An 8,950-nucleotide genomic window follows, 5' to 3' on the forward strand; every position below is an offset into this window, starting at 1 on the left:
TTTTATTTTTTGTTCCACCTGTTGAATGTGCTCTTTAAAAAGACTTTGTATGTTCCATTGTTCAGTGAATTATTCTATAAATTTCAGGTATGTCCTGCTGGTTGATATTTTATTCACATCTTTTATATCCTTAGTAATTTTCTGCAGAAATTTCAACTATAATGTGGATTTGTCTCATTTTGTTTGCAGATTTTTTGCAGTTTATGCTTCATAGATTTATGAATCTCTGGTACTAGGTTCACAGGGATTCAGAATTGACACTTTTATTTTTATGAAATTCCCCTTCTCATCTTTGTCAATATTCCTGGTTGTGAGGACTTCTCTGTATATTTTCCCATTCTCTTACTGTTGGACTATCTGTAACTCCATATTTAAAATGCACTTCCTCCAGATGATATAAAATTGGATTTAGCTCTTAAATCCAGTGTAATATTCTTTGGCTTTTTTTAAGAAAGTTTAGAGCATTTATAATTAATCTAATGATTTACATGGTTGTTTCTAAGTGTACCATCCAGCTATTTGTTTTCAATTTGTCCCATACGTATACTTTTTTGAGTTTTATGGTTTTATTAACACGAATACAATGTGCACACAAGCTGCCTCTTCATTTTCTTCGCTGTGCAGCCTGGCATTGGGATTGGTACTGACAGCCAGCTAGGCTGCTCTTTCCACAATGGCTCTGTGGTTCTTAGAGGAGACGATGTGAGAAATCACAGCCCAGTAATATATGTTCCAGATCAGCAGCATTTCAAGCTCCTTGACATTGTGGACAGAAACTTTCAGAAGTCACTGGTCAGCAAGTGCTTTGTTTTCTTGTTGTTCCAGTAACCAAAGTTGGACATCAAAATCTGGCCCCTGAATCTCCTGCACACCCTATTGTCATGACCCTGGGCTTCTGCCAGTTCTTAATTATGACATATCGGTCTGACTGGTGCTGGATGGATTTGTTGGTTCTCTTTTTGAACTTTGGCTTCATGAGAGGTCTGAGGGTGGCCATGATGCTGAGGAGGACGTGTCCCATATATTTTTTGTTCTCCGTCCCTGCATTTTTTATGACTATTTAAATATTTTCAATATTCAATTTTTCTTTACCATGGTCTTACTAGCTATAACTTTTACGTTTATGCAGTAGGAGCTCTAGGGTTTGCAATACGCATCTTATCACAGTCTTTCTTCAAGTAATATTATGCCTCTTGAGTTTTAATGTAAGAAATGTATAACAGTATATTTCTATTATGCCCTCCTCTTATTTATACTTTTATTGTCAAATAATCTACATCTTCATATGTCATAAACCCCACAAATATATTATTTTATAATTTAAACAATAAAATACACTTTAAAGAAATTTTAAAATGAAGGAATTTTTAAAAAATTTACCTACATAGTGACTATTCACAGTATTTTTTATTTCTTAGTAAAACTCTGGTTTACTCTTTCTTCAGCCTGAAGAAATTTACTATAAATTTTCTTCTTGTGCAGATCTTTGGGTGATGAGTTCTCCAAGGTTTTCTTTTCCTGAACATATTTTTATTTTAGCTTCATTTCTGAAGAATATTTTTTCTGGATATAGAATTTTAGGTTGACAGACCTTTTTTCAACATTTTAAAGATGTTGTTCCAAAATATTCTGGTTTGCATTGTTTCCGATAAAAAGTCAACAACTTTCTTATGGTTATTCCCCTGCATTTAATCTCTCTTTTCTCTGACTGCTTTTAAAATTTTCTGTTTAACAATGATTTTATAAAATTTGAATTATGTGCCTTTGCTTTTCTTTTTCTTGATTAGAATTTTTTGAGCTTCTAGGACATGCAGCCTTATAATTTTGAACAAATTTGGAAAATATTAGCCATTATTTATTCAATTCCTGTAAACCTCCTTCCTGGAACTCTAATAACACTATTGTTAGAGTTCTTAGTACCATCCCATATTTCACCAAAGCTAAATATATCTGTATGGATAATTTCTATTGTTATGTCTTTAAGCTCACTGATATGTTTTCTGTGGTGTTTAATCTGCACATAACGTATTTTGGGTTCTAGACATTCTATTTTGTTCCTTTTAATATATGGAATTTCTTCCTCACTATGTTCATGTTTACATCAACCCTTGAATGATCTGGACATTTCCCTTTTCCCAGTGCTGAGGCACCTGAATTAAAGTTCAGGGGTCACCTAGGTAAAGTACAGGGGAATTACTGTTATACATTTGTCACAGTGAAAAATGATCTTTCATCATAGGCCTCTCTTCCAGTCAATGGGTTCATGGTCTGAGAATCAGATCACATCTGGAATCTAGGGGGAAAAACTTGTGGGCAGCTTTTTAATGGGCAGCTTCCCTCTGCCTCCTTATCATTTATTTTTATTTATTTTGATTGTACATATTATGCAAAATGCTTGCTTGCTGCATATTCAGATTTCTGTAAGGACTAACATATCCTGTTAACCATTTCTATATCTCACTGTGAGTCAAGCTTCCTCATCTGCCACACAGATCTTGTTGCTCGTTGTGATCATTGCACTTACCTTGCTTTTGATTGCTAAGCACTACCATCTCCGCTTTGTTATTTTGAGATGCAATCAAATTAATTGCTATCAGGATTCCCAGTCCTAAAACAGCATCTTTTACTGTCATTCATAGCCTAGAGAGAACAGCCATCCCTGAGCTCCTAAACAATTTTTGTTCCCCTTTCACTTGCTTAGTTCCCCAGTACTTGCTTAGTACTGTCACCTGGCATGTCCTCTAGGCCTTCACATGAAATACTGTCAGCTGTTTATCCAGCTTTATGTAATATATCCTACCTACCTCTCTTTCGGAATCCTTTTTCCATCATCAGCCCTGATAACTCCGACATTCCTACCTAATTTATTTTGTGTCACTATTTTTTTTTTACATGTTTCTAATAGCTATCCTAGGAGAGAATAGCATGATCTCCCACTGTAGATGCCAGAGTGTTAAATTCTATTTCACAGGACTATCTCCCATATTGATAAACTCCCCCATCCCCAACTTTCTTTTTTGTTCTGTTCCCCCTCATTCAGCATCCTCAACATATACAATCCTGTGCATCTACTCTTGTCTCCTCATGCTATATTGGTACATATTAGCCAAATCCTGCAGCAACGGCAGCACATAGTTTTCCTCATTCCTTAGCAAGCCTAATAGTTCTCCATATGGATGTTCTGGGATTTGTGCTGGTACTATCTTAGATCGGGTTTCCTGAAAATGGGGCTTTTTAATGGGAAAGTTAATGGACAATGCTCTTAGGAAGTTCACCTGGAAGAATGTGAGAAAGGCAGAATCTGGCAGAAGGAGAAGCTGAATCACAATGTACAGTTGACCCTCGAACAATGAGAGAGTTGTTGAACAACCCTGCACACAGTTGAAGATCTGAGTATAACTTATAATTGGCCCTCCTTCTATGTGGTTCCTCCTTATACACAGTTCTGCATCCATGGATTCAGCAACTGCAGATCGTATAGTACTGTAGTACAGTAATGACCTATTTCTGGATCTCAGTGCTGGTTACACAGTATGTTTAGTGTAAGAAAATCCACTGAGTTTTAAATTAACAATAGATGGAAATTAATGCAGCATATTGTAATTCAGTGAGTTTTTTTTATGGGTTAGAGGTTTAGAAAACAGTTTTTAAAAATCTTTATTAAAAGATACTTTTCAGAGCCAATTATTTTCAGAAAAAAAAGTTTTCTTAAATGAAAATAAAGATGAAAAGACAAAACTTGAAATACTCTAAAAAATTTCCCCAGAGTTGGATTTTTTCAGTTTATATAATGCAATCTGCTTAAGCTGATCTATTCTAAACAGTCTTTCACCACTGTGACAGTCCAAAGTTAACAACTTTTATTTATATATGTAAGGTCCTTCCAGGGTACATTTGAATCATCAAAGACAGACAAAGATGTGTTTAATTTCATTTAAGTCTATTTGGTTAAATTTTCTCTCTTTGAACATCAGTAGAGCCATGTGTGATATCTAATGGAAAATATTTCAGATTATTTGCTTAAGCAGATGGTCATGTGTGAGTCTATCGTCTATTATTTATATTTTAAAGTCATTTAATTTTAGAACTATATAATTTTGTTCTCTATTTTCTTCCTTCCTTCTTAGGTGTACACCTAATACATAGATGGATTACAAAAGTATAGGAACTAGAATGTTTATAACATCACTGTTTATAATAGGCCAAAACTGCCAACTACACTATTAATGCTTATCAGCACTAGAAGGGATAAATAAACTGTGGTATATGTCCATAATCGTAGTATGTAACAATGAGAATAAAAATCAAAATCCACGTACAACAATATAAATGAAACTCACAGACATATCAATTGAAAGAAGTTCAATTCTTCATGAAATACTCATGAATTCAAAGTTCAATTATTCATGGCTGAATAATATTCTGATGTGTGTGTGTGTGTATCAAAACTTGTTTATCCATTTAGCTGTCAACACTTAGGTTGTTTCCATGTCTTGATTATGAAGTAATGCTGCAATGACCATGACACTGCAGATGTCTCTTCAACATAATGATTTTGTTCTCTTTGGATATACACCCAGAAATGGAATGGCTGGATCATATGGCAGTTCTATTTTTAATTACTTGAGGAACCTCCAAACTGTTTTTCATAGTGACTATATTAAAACACTTCCTGATGTGAAATTCCTATACACTAGCAATGAAAGATCAGAAAGAGAAATTAAGGAAACAATCCCATTTACCATTGCGACAAAAAGAATAAAATACCCAGGAATAAATACCTAAGGAGGCAAAAGACCTGTACTCAGAAAACTATAAGATACTGATGAAAGAAATCAAAAATGACACAAACAGAAGGAGAGATATACCATGTTCTTGGATTGGAAGAATCAATATTGTGATAATAACTATACTACTAAAAGCAATCTACAGATTCAATGCAATCCCTATCAAATTACCAGTGGCATTTTTCACAGAATTAGAACAAAAAATTTTACAATTTGTATGGAAACACAAAAGACCCTGAATAGCCAAAGCAATCTTGAAAAAGAAGAAACGGAGCTGGAGGAATCAGACTCCCTGACTTCAGACTATACTACAAAGCTACAGTAATCAAGAGAATATGGTACTGGCACAAAAACAGAAACATAGATCAATGGAACAAGATAGAAAGCCCAGAAATAAACCCACACACCTATGGTCAACTAATCTATGACAAAGGAGGCAAAGATATACAATGGAGAAAAGACAGTGTCTTCAATAAGTGGTGCTGGGAAAACTGGACAGCTACATGTAAAAGAATGAAATTACAACACTCCCTAACACCATACACAAAACTGAACTCAAAATGGATTCGAGACCTAAATGTAAGACCGCACACTATAAAACTCTTAGAGGAAAACATAGGAAGAACACTCTTTGACATAAATCACAGCAAGATCTTTTTTGATCCACCTCCTACAGTAATGGAAATACAAACAAAAATAAACAAATGGGACCTAACGAAACTTCAAAGCTTTTGCACAGCAAAGGAAACCATAAACAAGACGAAAAGACAACCCTCAGAATGGGAGAAAATATTTGCAAACGAATCAACGGACAAAGGATTAATCTCCAAAATATATAAACAGCTCATGCAGCTCAATATTAAAGAAACAAACAACCCAATCCAAAAATGGGCAGAAGACCTAAATAGACATTTCTCCAAAGAACACATACAGATGGCCAAGAAGCACATGAAAAGATGCTCAACATCACTAATTATTAGAGAAGTGCAAAGCAAAACTACAATGAGGTATCACCTCACACCAGTTAGAATGGGCATCATCAGAAAATCTACAAACAACAAACGCTGGAGAGGGTGTGGAGAAAAGGGAACCCTCTTGCACTGTTGGTGGGAATGTAAATTGATACAGCCACTATGGAGAACAATATGGAGGTTCCTTAAAAAACTAAAAATAGAATTACCATATGACCCGGCAATCCCACTACTGGGCATATACCCAGAGAAAACCGTAATTCAAAAAGACGCATGCACCCCAATGGTCATTGCAGCACTATTTACAATAGCCAGGTCATGGAAGCAACCCAGATGCCCATCGACAGATGAATGGATAAAGAAGATGTGGCACATATATACAATGGAATATTACTCAGCCATAAAAAGAAATGAAATGGAGGTATTTGTAATGAGGTGGATGGAGTTAGAGTCTGTCATACAGAGTGAAGTAAGTCAGAAAGAGAAAAACAAATACAGTATGCTAACACATATATATGGAATCTAAGGAAAAAAAAAAAAGGCCATGAAGAAGCTAGTGGCAAGACAGGAATAAAGACACAGACCTACTAGAGAATGGACTTGAGGATATGGGGAGCGGGTGGGTGAGATGTGACAGGGTGCGGGAGTGTCATGGACATATATACACTACCAAATGTAAAATAGATAGCTAGTGGGAAGCAGCCACATAGCACAGGGAGATCAGCTCGGTGCTTTGTGACCACCTAGAGGGGTGGGATGGGGAGGGTGGGAGGGAGGGAGATGCAAGAGGGAAGAGATATGGGAACATATTGTATATGTATAACTGATTTACTTGGTTATAAAGCAGAAGCTAACACACCATTGTAAGGCAATTATACTTCAATAAAGATGTTAAAAAAAAAAAAACCCAAAAACACGCATGCACCCCAATGTTCATTGCAGCACTCTTTACAATAGCCAGGTCATGGAAGCAACCCAGATGCCCATCGACGGACGAATGCATAAAGAAGATGTGGTACATATATACAATGGAATATTACTCACCCATAAAAAGGAACGAAATTGAGTCATTTGTTGAGACGTGGAGGGATCTAGAGACTGTCATACAGAGTGAAGTAAGTCAGAAAGAGAAAAACAAATATCGTATATTAACGCATGTATGTGGAACCTAGAAAAATGGTACAGATGAGCCGGTTTGCAGGGCAGAAGTTGAGACACAGATGTAGAGAACAGACATATGGACACCAAGGGGGGAAAACTGTGGTGGGGTGGGGATGGTGGTGTGCTGAATTGGGCGATTGGGATTGACATGTATACACTGATTTGTATAAAACTGATGACTAATAAGAACCTGCAGTATAAAAAAACAAACAAAACAACTAATACTAAACTTTCATTGGGTTAACTGTATGGAAGTATGTTAATATAAATGTTTCAGACATTACGTGAAATTTCTAAAAATCTTGTATGTTCTGGTATAATGTCATAATTCATAATTCTAGTTATTACTTTAAAACTTATATCTCAGAAAAAACTAAATTTCCTTATCAATTGCACTATTATGAAGTTTCATCAAATCTTTAACCATGGTCCTTTTGAAGTCTTTTGTCAGTTACAGACACTTCTGGGTGTACTCTGATGCTTTTGCAAATATGTTCCTATAAAAGGGTTTTATCTCCAAGGAATTCATAGAAAAGACTCTGACAAGTACAGGTTTCTGATAACTGACTGTACTGCTGAACTGAATGAATAAGCATTTTCAGAACTCTAATGAAAAACTGATGAACTCATAAAAGTGTTAACAAAAGATCAAGATGAAAAAGAAAATTAATTACATGGGACTGAGTGAACTGATGAGGATGATTATAATTTTAGTGATTTTCTGCTTCAAATTAAAAAAAAAAATCCCCACAAGGACTCAGAGGCAAAGAATATAGAAATCAATTTTCACTGCAAAGTAAAGGAGCTGTTACAGTGGAGGATTACTGGACTGAATGTCAATATTATGACATAGTATGAGTGTGTTTCGTGTTTGGTAATTGCAATCATTGTTGCTTTTGTTGTGGTCATCCATTTACAATGCTTGGTGTCAGTCTATTTATCTCTTGTCAAAAGAAAATACAGTGTGCCTGTGTGAAAAAAAAAAAAAAAGAGAGGCGAACTCATAGAAACCGAGAGTAGAAAAGTGGTTGCCAGTGGCTGGTGGTGGGGGAAATAGGGAGAGGTTGGTAAAAGTAAAAGGGTATAAATTTTCAGCTATGAGATGAATAAGGCCTGAGGATCTGATGTAAAACGTGGTGACTCTAGTTAATAGCACTGTATAGTGTAATTGAAATTTGCTGAGAGTAGAGCTTAAATGTTCTCCCACACACAGAAAAGGTAAATATGTGAGGTGATGGATATGGTAATTAACTCACTGGGGGAATCATTCCACAATGTATATGTATATCAAATCAGCACGTATGCTTTAAGTATCTTACGATTTTATTTGTCAACTAGACCTCCTTAAGGCTGAGGTGGAAAAAAAGAACAGACACACGGGAGGAAGCCACAGGTGAGTGGGGGAGGAGCCTTCCAGGCAGAGTCCAAAGGTGCTCTAGGTAGAGGCCTAGAGGGTTTTGAGATAAGACGTGAGAGATAACGAAGGCATCAGCCATGCAAAGAGCCAGGGCAGAGGGCCCTGGGCAGAGGGAACAGCGTGAGGTGTGTTCAAGGAACAGAGAGGGTCCAACCAGGAGAGCAGCGTGGGCAGCTCTTGGTGGGGATCCTCCTCTGCCCTCTCCCCTTGGGCGGAAAGACTCGCTCCCTCTCCAGAGTGTCCTCACTGACGGAGCTCCAGCCACATTAAATAACAGTTAGTCTAGTAAGAAAGACAGTAGTTTAATATCCCCAGCAACCGCTCAGTGCCTGGAGCTTAGCAGGTGTCTGTAAGATGAGTGTTTGTTGACTGACTGACTGATGGACTGACTGGTAGACGGCAGGATACTTCTATCTGACTACAGACAGCCTACGAGGAATAATGTCTGGCTCTAGCTTTACTCTCTGCTCTTGATATTTTCCCTTGTGAGAGCCTATTCCCCTGAGGCAGAAAGCAGCCAAGACACCAGCATATTCCTCCCTTTGAGCGTCCTGCCCGTGGCTGGAGGAAAGGCAGCAGGTGTACGCACTCCTGTGTGGAGTTTCTCTCCTGCC

The 8,950-nt window shown here is 36.9% G+C and overlaps 1 pseudogene; it reads right to left on the reverse strand.

The window, feature by feature from the left end:
• Positions 1-558: 558 nt before the first annotated feature.
• LOC130707150 (60S ribosomal protein L32-like) lies at positions 559-997 on the reverse strand (annotated as a pseudogene).
• Positions 998-8,950: the final 7,953 nt, after the last annotated feature.

The sequence above is a fragment of the Balaenoptera acutorostrata genome, chromosome 2 (genome assembly GCF_949987535.1).
Source record: "Balaenoptera acutorostrata chromosome 2, mBalAcu1.1, whole genome shotgun sequence".
Lineage (NCBI taxonomy): Eukaryota > Metazoa > Chordata > Mammalia > Artiodactyla > Balaenopteridae > Balaenoptera > Balaenoptera acutorostrata.